This window comes from Vespula pensylvanica, chromosome 9, assembly GCF_014466175.1.
Source record: "Vespula pensylvanica isolate Volc-1 chromosome 9, ASM1446617v1, whole genome shotgun sequence".
In the NCBI taxonomy this organism is placed as follows: domain Eukaryota; kingdom Metazoa; phylum Arthropoda; class Insecta; order Hymenoptera; family Vespidae; genus Vespula; species Vespula pensylvanica.
The window spans coordinates 7973662-7985442 of NC_057693.1; the positions used below are offsets into that span (position 1 = coordinate 7973662).

Sequence of the window (11781 nt, forward strand, 5' to 3'; positions counted from 1 at the left end):
TATCTAAGGTCACGTCTTTTCTCAATTTTTCTTTTCACTAGCCGCCATCATCCTCCGTTCGTTTCCTTAAAACTAGACTACTTTTTTCTTTTTCCTCTTTTTTTATACGTCGAGCAAGTTGCTTACTTTTTTCTTTCTTTCTGTCTTCCTTTCTTTCTCTCTCTACTTTTCTTTTTTTCTTTCTTTCTCTCTCTCCTTTTATTTTTTATTTTTTTTTTTTAATTAGCATCGTTAATTTGCGTAAGTGCACGATCGCTTCTCATCTGACGCATCGAGGATGAAGTTTTGCTCATTACTTAAGTAGCAAGTACGTCGACGGCCCTGGCAATTTACGATTGTCCAGCTGAGTGCGGTCGATTTTCCATGGATTACAAGTATAACTATACGAGTATAGCTTCAAGTATATGTCTCTACTGTATTCTACATATATATATATATATATATATATATATATATATATGTACGTATATATCCCGTTAACATGGAAGACGCGCTGATGTATGGCTGCCCGGTCAAAGTTCTTGCCAAACACTCGTTAGACGAAGGCTGCCGAGGCAAAGGGCGAAACAGCCGACGTTTCTCTCCCTTCTGTTGCTACCCAAACCATTCCAACTCTTCCTTTTCCCAACGAAACTTACAAGGGATGGAAGGATGAGGAAAGGCAGGCGGACTAGCGGAGGGGACGAGAGTTGGGTAAAGGGGTGATTGGGTCGAGTTGGCTGCGGATGCGGCACGTTCGGAGACGAGCTTGTCTTTGTGTTTAACGCGAATTAAGGAACAAACAGTGATCGTTTGTATTGCGCGCATTTTGATTTTTTAAAGGAATTTACGAGATTGTTCTCTCGAATAATCTTTTTTCTCGTTTTTATTAAATATTGTTTCTAGATATGTGTATATATATATATATTTGTTACTAAATAATTTTGAAAAGTCGATTACTCTTCCTCGAGAATTCTTAGAAAAAGTTTCATTTTTTCTTTCATATCGTAAAAGTACAAGCCCCTAGGAACTTTTAGTCCTATCCCACCCTGTATATTAATACGTATCAGTGTTTATTTGTCACAGATACGATAAAATCTTGAAAATAGTCAGAAGAGCAACCGTAATCAAAGTTTTTCTTTAGCGATATGATACGAATAAAGAGGACCTACAAAATAACGCGAAAGGATCTACCTTAGTTCTACGGTTGAGAGAAAAAGATAATGGAAATTTTGTAACGACGAAGGAAAGATCGATATGGAAGAACGACGAGGTTGATTATCGATTCGTTGGAAAGGGGCAGAGAGGCGGGGGTATCAGGAAAATGTACGACGAAAGTTTTGCGGCTGACGTCGTACGTGGTAACGTTAAGAGGATCGGAATAAAAAAAAAAAAAAAAATAGAAAAGAAAGAAAAGAAAAAAAAAAGAGAGAAAAAAAGAAAGACAGAAAGAAAAGAGGAAAGTAGTATATAGGTAGGTAGATAGAGTACTCGGTGGAATATACGCGAATAATGTAAGAAAAAATATATAGATACGTTTTCGTTCTGTAGAACCAGTAAATACTTTCACTTAATCTTCCCCCTTTCTCTTGCTTCCATTTTTTAATAGTTCTCAACGTTATAATTTTCATTCATGCAAAGTACAGAGAATTTCCCTAACGAGACCCCCGTGAGCTTGGCTTTACTTCTAAACGAGTAATAATAAAGTGTGTTCCGCGAACTAAACCTCCCTCCTTACTCCTCTCTTCCCTTCACCCTATACTTCCTATTCCTTCTTACCCCTCACCCAACATCTTTTCTTGTGTCCTCCACGGTGGCACAACTCGAGCGCAAAGGAATGCAATTTTCTTCGGCAAGTGCAATCTTCCTTACGTACCTCCGAACGCTACGGCTCGTTTCTTTTCCTAATCCAGGTTCCCGAGTAAAAGTGTCTCACTCTTTCCATATCTCATCTTCCTTTTCTAATTACGTACCTTATATTATGGTATAACGTTCGATCGTCCTTGTGGTTATTTTTTTTCCTCACGATAGGATACTTTCTGATCGTGAAATATATGCATACGTAAGATTCGAAATTTCCATAATCACCGATCAGATTTTTATCGTTAGTTTTGCTTTTTTAATTTGTTAATTTTTTTATCAAAAAAAAAAAGAAAAAAAAAGAAAGAGAGAAAAAAAAACTATAATATATTCGCAAGTATCTACCTTCGAAAAGGAATACACTCGTACGTAAGAGCGTGCGCATAACCGGAAAGCCCGCCGAAATTTCATTAAAGTCTCTCGCACGATACCGCACTCCATTAACTCGTAGAACTAACACTATTACACTGAGAGAATCGTAGTAACTGCCGTAATCACTGCGGCGACATTGCAGCCACGATGGAGGCGAATGCGGGATATACCGTTTTTAATTTCCCCCGTTCCCCAACCTTTACCCCTTTCGCTATCCTCCCCTTCCTCTCCCACCCTGCCACTTCCCCAACCCCAAAAGATTAGACTCGGTCTTTACGATTAGTCGAGATGTGGTAGGTACAGTTAACGATGTCTACGAAATAGCAAACTATCGTCCGAGTAACTGGAAATAGAAATAGAAATAAAGAGAATATATCTATGAGTACTTATTAGGTATATACGATTGTTTTTATTTTTCCGTATCTATGTATATGATGTTCGTCTCTTTATGTGTTTGTATTTGTCTGTCTGTCTGTCTGTCTGTCTGTCTGTTCAGCCGTCTATTCGTCCGTCTATCCGTCTGTCTGTCTTTCTGTCGGTCTAATGAGATCTATCCGGATAGCAAGAACTCCAAGCGGACATTTTCGCGTTGAACCTTTGATTTATTAACTTTGTAGCATTGTAGGAAAAAGGGGGATCGAACGGAATCTTGCCTTCTCGTCGATCAACGTTAGAAACTGCTTGGCAACGTTTTAACGTCTCTCCGTATGTCGGTCGGGTTCCATGAAAATCAGGAACGAATCCATTAACTGAAATACAAGGTTTTGAATTAAAAATGGACTTCTTTTTCTAATTCGTATTTTTTTGGGATGAAAAGTATCAGGGATCGATAGAGATTTATTTTCTCAATTAATTTGAACGGCTAATTAAGCTCGTAGAAACTGGAACGTTCAATGATGGAAAGAAAAAGAGAAAGAAAGTTTGTTAGCGTGGCGATAAGAATCTGAATTTGAACGACGGCATCGATAATTCGTTTAAATGAAATTGTTACTAATTGACTTGGTAACGAAGAGAAAGACGAAATAAAAAGATAAACACGAGAAACGATTATCACATGTAATATCAATTTTAACGCTTTCATTTATATTGCATTATATCATGGATAATTGTTATTAATATCGACGTTTTAATTATCTCGTTGAGATTCGTCAAACAAAGAATTGATATCTTTTATTCCAATCGAGTTGTATTACTCCGTTTCTCTAACGAATCGTGCCAAGATTGATTCGATTGATTAAATTTGCAAAGTGGAAGAAGAAAAGAAAGAGGCAGTTAAAAAAAAAAAGAAAAAAGGAAGAAAGAAAAAAAAAGAAAAAGATTCTTACGGTATACTCTCCATCGTACTCTCGACGAACTACTACCGCTAATTATCATGGAGGAAGGTCAACGAAGCAACCGCGTGTCGTTTCCCGTGTCTCGGAAAGAATATAATAAGTGGATCCGAGATATTCCAGTCACGTGGCACAAGAAACTTCTTCGTAGTTGCGCCAGTAATTGAAAGAGAAGACTACCCTTGCGAAACCCTACGCTCGCACACCTTCCTCTAATGTGTGCAGCTGAGAAAGTCTCAAGAGTTCTTCCATCATTATCTGTACATATATATAATTTTTCTTATTTCCTAAAAAGTATATGAGAAAGAGAGAGAAGAACTTGTTTATCCAATATCTGTGATTCTTATCTTATTTCGCGTGTCACATTAAGAATTTTGTTTGATCTAAAAGGAAACGGAAAGATGTACTTTTTTTATATATTACAAGAAACATGTGTGTGTGTGTGTGTGTGTGTGTATATCTGCGTGATAGTTGTATGTACAATTTCACAAGACATTTTCCTTATTTTAATCGTTGATATCAGTTCGTTACAAATTTCAAATAGTTCGTCGAGGAGTTTAATAAAATGGGGAAAAGAGATAACGATGAGAAAGTAACAAAGAGAGCGAGAAATTAAAAAGAAAGATGAAAAAAAAAAGAAAAGTAAAGTAAAGAAAAGAAAAGAAAAGAAAAGAAAAGCTCATCCCCTTACTTTCCGTTACGATAGCGAGAGAGTTTTTATTCTCGATGAGAAAAGCGAGCTAGTTTTTTAGTTCCAGGTGGCTCGATCGGAATTAAACTCGGGGATCATCTCGTTCGAGGCCATGAAGATCGATTCCAAGCGTTCTATGGAGACGTCGAGAGGACAATTAGTCCTAGGGGATCCTGCGCGGACCTCGAAATATCTCCTCTTCTTGCTATAATCAGAGAAAATCCTTTCGAAGTCGATAGACCTATGGGGTGCAGCCTTTAGCAAACTTGCTTTACTTTTTCTTTTTTGTTCGTTTTTTATTCGATCTTCTCAGCAAACGTACGATATCACTTTGGGAAGTTAAACCGTTCGAACGTCGAATTAATTTTAGAATAATATTTTTATCGATAAATCTACTCCGCCACAAAGATGAGTTTGAAATAATCCAATGAAATTCATGTAAAAGATGAATATAAATAATATTATATTTGCATTAATATGCATTTAATATGCATACGTATGAATGTAATACAGACAAGAGATTTTCCGAATAAAAAGTCTTATATTATCACCTTGAATCGTGATAACATGCGTCGTGAGCTGTTCCTGCGAAAGTAAGTGCCAAGTTATACAACTATTTCCGGCTGGTCGAAAGCATAAAAACTTTCTTAATATAAACTTCGTCTATCAACGAAGAAACCTCAGATGGATTTTATTCCCAAACTGATACTAGACGCACATAGACCTGTTATTCTTAAATATACGTTGTTATTATATTGTTTAATTTCTCTTTTTTAATTTCTTTTTTCTTTTTTTGTTTTCTAATTATCTTTCTTCGTACAAACGATACATTAGTCGTAGGCGATACTGTTAAAAGAGAAAAAAAGAAGTAAAAAATAAGGGAAGAAAGAAATCGCTAAAATCCAAATCATGTATAATCAAGTTGGGTACTATGAACGATCGAAAAGTTCGACAGGGCCGATAAATTTAATCGAAAAGGTGAACATCGAGGCACTACTATTGAGTTACTCAATGAAGTAACTCGATGAAGTATACGATGGAAAGTTTTTCACGTAGGTGGAAAATGACGTGCATTGCAATTATGGTGCATGAAAGGGTACCCAGCGTTTTCCCCTCGTTGCGTCTCGAATTATTTCTGATATAAATTCATTATTTCTTTATGCGTATGGAAAGAGAGAGGACTTTAAAAGGAAGGGAAATTATATGAATCGAAAATTCCAATTTATTTATTTTGTACAGAATGGGCCAAAAGTTTTTCGGTGATCTATAAGAATCAAAATAAATCTCGAAAAGAAGTAATTGATTTTTAAAAATCACTGAAAAACTTTTGGCCCAATTATCTATACCTAAGATTATCTATATCTACTGAGAAACAAATCATGTCGGACGGATGAAGGATTCGTTTATGAGGAATTTAATATTCTCTTTGAAGTAACTCGAAACGTACAAATGTATATACATATGTATATATGTACCATGTATGTAAGTATATACATAGGTACTACATATATTTCTAAATGATGCATCGTATGTACGATGTAGATATGTATATATATATATATGTATATATGTATGTATATATACGCAAATGTATATGCATATATATGTATGAGAGAGAGCGAGAAACTTTGTATGCAAGGAAACGATCGAAAATGTAATAAATATATACATATATACGTACTAACTATAAATAAACGATCAACTTCCAAACGGATTGTATGACGAGGCATGGAATCAACTATGTTTATATGAATCGTATGTGGTTTTATGAAGGAAAAGGTAAGGGTTGGATCTCCAAATGGTACCTCATAACAGATTCTTCCTATCCTACGGCAATCATTCAAGCATGTTATGAGAGACATTCCCGACTGGAAGAAACTGACCCACTACTATACTCTCGTACCGTCACGTGACATCTAATATCCTTTTGCGCCTTCGTCGAGACGAGCTCCAAGAAATTATCGTGAGAGAGCAATTTAAATGCCCCTAGCCTTATTGGAAACGCCGCAAAGAAAAAGAAGAAGAAGAAGAAGAAGAAGAAGAAGAAGAAGAAGAAGAAGAAGAAGAAGAAGAAGTAGAAGTAGAAGAAGAAGAAAAAGAAAATAAGAAGAAGAAGAAGATCGTACCTTCGCGGGAAAACAATTTTTTTCAAGCTCCTAAAATAAATTTTATGTACAGTTTTATGTATATCACGATATCATTTCCTTGCCGGTTCTAACGATTTATTTTTAAAATTAAATTACCATTTTATCGAACTGAAAATGGTTTCTGATAAAGCTAACATAATTATAATGTATAAATTATCTTTTTTATTTTCTTTTTTATTTTTGTTAAAAACGATTGATATTGTAAGAGATATATGAAATAAATGATAAACCGAGCGAAAAAGTAATTTTGAAAATAACGAAATATAATAGAGCTTATACACGAGAAAACTCGCATTCGTACGAGATGGTGATCGTTAGTTTATTTTCTCGTAACGATGTAAGCGTAGAAATTTACACTCAACGAGCGAAGGGTCACGCTCTCTCGTTAGGAATATCAGTGCACATCGATGCTCCGAAATATCATCGATTATCTGCTATTTGATTATCCTCGCGAATACTGAAATCCTTTACGAGGAAGGTAATATTGCGGTTACGCGTGCGTGTATTATGCGTGTATATGCCCATTTGAGAAACGAGAATCTATTAATCTAGTATCGATTGTACCAGGATATCGTAATATCGTATCGTACTTCGTACGATATCCTGCAGGACATCGGCTTTACGTTAGGTAATATCTGTGTTACTAGTCAATATCAAGACAATATCTGTATTAGTAGCTGGCATTATAAGTTATCTTAACGTTTTCACGAGCGTATTCGATGCCTCATGTTCCATCGATAGATAGATAGATCTATCGATCGATCGATCTATCTATCTATTTATCTATCTGTCTATCTATCGATCGTTCGAGCATTATTCCATTGTATATGTATACACGTGTATAAAGGTAATTTACCGATACGTTCTCAAAGGTCCCTTGTCGACATTTTTCATGACTGTAAATTCTTCTTCGACAAAAAATAAAATAGAAAAATAATCTTTTACGAATATAAATATATCTAAAAGTGTTGTAATAAATAATTATTTACGTCTTATCTTATGATCGTAAAATTGGATCGTTACCGAGTATTGGTTTTATTAAATAATTACGTTATACATACACGATTATAATTTTAGCATAAATCGAGAATCATAGCGTATAATTTGAAATGCCGACACGACTTAAAACGCGCAAGAGACCGGAACGTACAACGTATTTTTCAATTGCTGCGGAGAACATCTGTAAGGGTAGCACGGAGAGCAATATCCTACTGCACAAAAATCCGGAAAACCTTGGTATTTCCTTATGAGAAGCTCGAAGAAGCCACCGGCGTATAACTTGGATCACATTACCGAAGTATACAAAGAGTGTAAGAGAAAGACAGAGAGAGACAGAGAGAAAGAGAAAAAGAGAGAGAGAGAGAGAGAGAGAGAGAGAGAGAGAGAAAGAGAGAGAGAGACGGAAGCTCTTTTACAGGGCATATAAGGACAACAAAATTTGTTCTTCGCCGATGGTAAAACGCCCTTAAGCGAAATTCCATTTCCCATGCGGCAGGTAATAACACAACGGTCGCGTCCGTTCGTTCGCTTCGGGCAAATTTTTAACCTTTCCTATGTTTGTATACATACATACATATATATATATATATATGCGTGTGTGTGTTTGTATTATTTGTTTACGTATTGTATACAGTTGCTCGGTAACTATGTGACCGGCATGACAATAAGTATATACATAATTTAAAAATAAAATAAACCCGATCTTTTCCATAATGTATAAGACGTTCTCTTATTCTTTTATCTCGCCGAATATTTTCAATTATTCCACCGTGATATTAAATTTCGAAGGTATTTCCCTTCGTTCGAAAATCAAGAATCGATCTATCGATCGACCCGTTGGAGATCGATAAAGAAATTTTTTTATAGATCGTTGACGATGATTCATCGTAAGCAAAAATATTTTAATCGAACTCGTTTATTTTTTTCTTTATTCTTCTTTCTTTATTTCTTTATTTTTTTTTTTTTTGTTCTTATCTTTTTTCTTCCTCCTCCCTTTCGTTCTTTTTTCTATACGGAGGACTTTTCGGCTAAAAAAAAAATACGAGAAATCGATATATCGATACGGACTACGCGTTAATTAGCGAGTTAAAGCGCTTTGAAGCCTTCGTGTACTTCCAAAGTAATTGACAATTTCACACTCGAGCGTGGATCGTAATTAGAGCTGCCACGCGTGTAACTCCTGTCGTTAATAGTTTTTTTCTCTCTCTCTTTCTTTTTATTTTTTTCTTCTTTTTTTGGTTTAAACTCTTGGCCTTTCACTAACTTCCCTCGAAAGTTTCAATTTAAAACTTTTCCCATAGATCGAAGAACCTTTTTTGATATATTTTGAAATTCGAAATTAATATTTTCTTCCATTGTTCTTCTTTTCTTTTTTTTTTCTCCTCTTTTATACAGGCATTTTATATGTAGCTACAAAAGTTAAAAACCATTGCATTTCCTCGTAGCTGCAAGTGAAAACAAAATCCTTTTCCTTTTGTTAGAAATATAATATGAAGGGACATTAAAATCGATAATAGAAGGAATTCACAGAGAAATGATAGACATTGCAGATTCTCTCTCTCTCTCTCTCTCTCTCTCTCTCTCTCTCTCTCTCTCTCTCTCTCTCTCTTTCTGTTCGTGCAAATACGAACAGTGGTATAGAGATAACGAAATGATTACCGCGAAATGTGCTTATGTGTATATTCCGATGTAGTCTCCTATATACATGTATATACGTACAATACATACATACACGTACGAATAGATATGTAAATAGGTAAATATGTGCATTAGCACGCGTACTGATACAAGCAAGCAAATGCACATTGTTCCAAAACGCTCGCAGCAAAGAGGGAGATATAGAGATAGAGAGAAAAAAGAGAGAGAGAGACAGAGAGATAGAAAGACAGACATTGGGAAAAAGAGACAAACGCATGTCACTACGATCGAATTGTTGTATCGTACAAATGAGAGTGTATAGGTATACATATATGTCTATGAAATAGCGCTTTCCAATTACAATGTTCGTGCTTCATTCAAAATTTGCCACTACTCGCATCACTGAATTTAACATAATGGCATGTGTGTAGGTCGGCAATACTGTATCGGAGAAGTCGATATGTATAAGCGGGATAATCGACATCAAATGATCATGCGTATATATGCATCATTTTCTCGACTGCTAAAAATACAAAAATAAAGTAAAATAAAGAATTGTTTGAAAAATGATTTCTAAGTTTAATTATATGTCAACGGTATTATTAATTATATGTTAATGCAATTATATTATAGACATTCGAAAAATAATACGATAATGCGGATCTAACGTTAACATTAGTTCTTATAATCGATAATATCCGTTTGGAACGATGTTACAAATCGTACGAGCAGAAAAGAGGAAGACTCACGAATTCGTTTCACACGAGGGAAAATTTTTGATACGCGACTGACACGTAATTTCCTCGTCTCCTTCTCTTCATTCTTATCCTGAGGGAGTCCTAAGAAACCCAAGCAAGTTTCGATGAAGGGATCTAATTTTGAGCGCCTAACCGAGGGATGATGATCGACGTAGTTTAACATCGACACGAACGATTTTTCCATCAACTGATTATGTATACAAGACGAAGAGAGAAAAAAAAAATTACGAAGGACGTTTTTTACAATAGGGACTATATCGATTCTATATAAAATCTAATAAACTTATTTCGTCATATAATTTTCTTTTTATATTACGGTCGAATTATATATCGGTCGATGTGTACTTCAAATTCGTATTTCTATGTAAAATATATACGCATGAATATTTCGCAATAATACAATTTTCATTCAGAATGCAAGAGGGAAACAAAATATTAAAGGATTTTAGTTTTGGTCAATATCGGAGTAGCACATATGTTAACGGTAGAAAGGATTTAATACGCAGCTAGGTAATCGTGTCATACAATAGAGATAACATTTCGTGTCTCTGGTATGCCGCTGATGGCTTTATCCCGTCTACCTAGAATATAGTATATGTATAGCTTTGTAGAGAGTAACACTTGGCGAGAGTAGTCGTACGTAGAAGAGCACGTACAATATCGACATTGTTACGAGTTAATCGCGTGGCTACAAACCAATTCCTATGGTTGGAAAGCGATATTCATCGATGTGTGTGTGAGAGAGAGAGAGAGAGAGAGAGAGAGAGAGAGAGAGAGAGAGAGAGAGAGAGAGAGAGAGAATGAAAGATCGATAGATAAATTTCTATGATTCTAATCTAGTTTTTTCTCTGTGTTACTAAAAAAATATTCGTTAAATCTATGTACTAATAGTCGTAAAATAATAATAGATTTATATATATATGTAGTATATTTATATTATATATATATATAGAGTAATAGATTTATATATATATATATATATACATACACACACAAAAATTATAAACGAAGTGGAGATCGATAAACGCTAATCCTCTCAGAATCAGTACACGCTTGGAGATATCCAGTTCGAAGCTTCGATGTGATAATGATAGGATATCGTATGCTACGACCGCATTGCGCATAGGATCAACTCGTAGTAAACCGATTTACTTTATTCCATTGCCCTTCTAGTATTATATCCGTAAACCTATCACTTCCGTTTCGCAGATACGATATAATCGCAATTAAAACATAAAATTCGAACGTAAATTCGTTTGCAGGTCCATGTGTAATTTTCTAACGAAAGAATAAAAAGAATAAGAAATATCGTAAGTAATATAAGTAACGAATAAATCAAAGATTATTCGGATCACATTTGTCATGTCTACGTAAGCTCTTTTCGTCCTCTCTTCCTTTTTGTGCTCGAATCATCCATGAAAGAAAACGAAAGAGAGAGAGAGAGAGAGAGAGAGAGCTTTCCTTTTTTCTTCTTATTTTATCTATTGTACACCACGATATATCGGCTCAAATCGCAAGTAATAACCATTCAAAGAATGTAAGCTTTATATATGGAGCCACGATGACAATTTATTCCACCCTCACACTGCCAATTCCACTACTGTATCTCCTTCTTACCACTTGATATAAGTTTCAGGACGAAGTAAGTTCCGCTCGGTAAAAGGCTCCTCTTCTTCTTCTTCGCAGTAATGACGAGAGACGTCTGAGCTCTCCATGAGTAATACGATCATGACTAAGCTACCACAATGTCAACTCGTAGGTCGTTCCATATGAAATTGTTTTTGTTTTGAAATAATATCTTTTGATTTGTTTACAAAAGTCGTCTCAATGTTATCGTCCTCTAATATGAGTTAATATATATCTACGTAAACATAAAATACATGTTCTCAAAACATTACAAATTCATATTGAATTTATGTTCTTTTATATGTGTATATATATTTATACGTGAATATATATACATATATATGTATATGTATATGTATATGTATATGTATATGTATATG

At 35.0% G+C, this 11781-nt stretch overlaps 1 long non-coding RNA gene across 1 annotated transcript; it reads right to left on the reverse strand.

The window, feature by feature from the left end:
• Positions 1 to 2632: 2632 nt before the first annotated feature.
• On the reverse strand, positions 2633 to 11738 carry LOC122631799. The gene is made up of 3 exons (XR_006327766.1): positions 11393 to 11738; positions 3537 to 3800; positions 2633 to 2960 (listed from the first exon to the last, which is right to left on the reverse strand). It is a non-coding gene; the product is annotated as an uncharacterized LOC122631799 (long non-coding RNA).
• Positions 11739 to 11781: the final 43 nt, after the last annotated feature.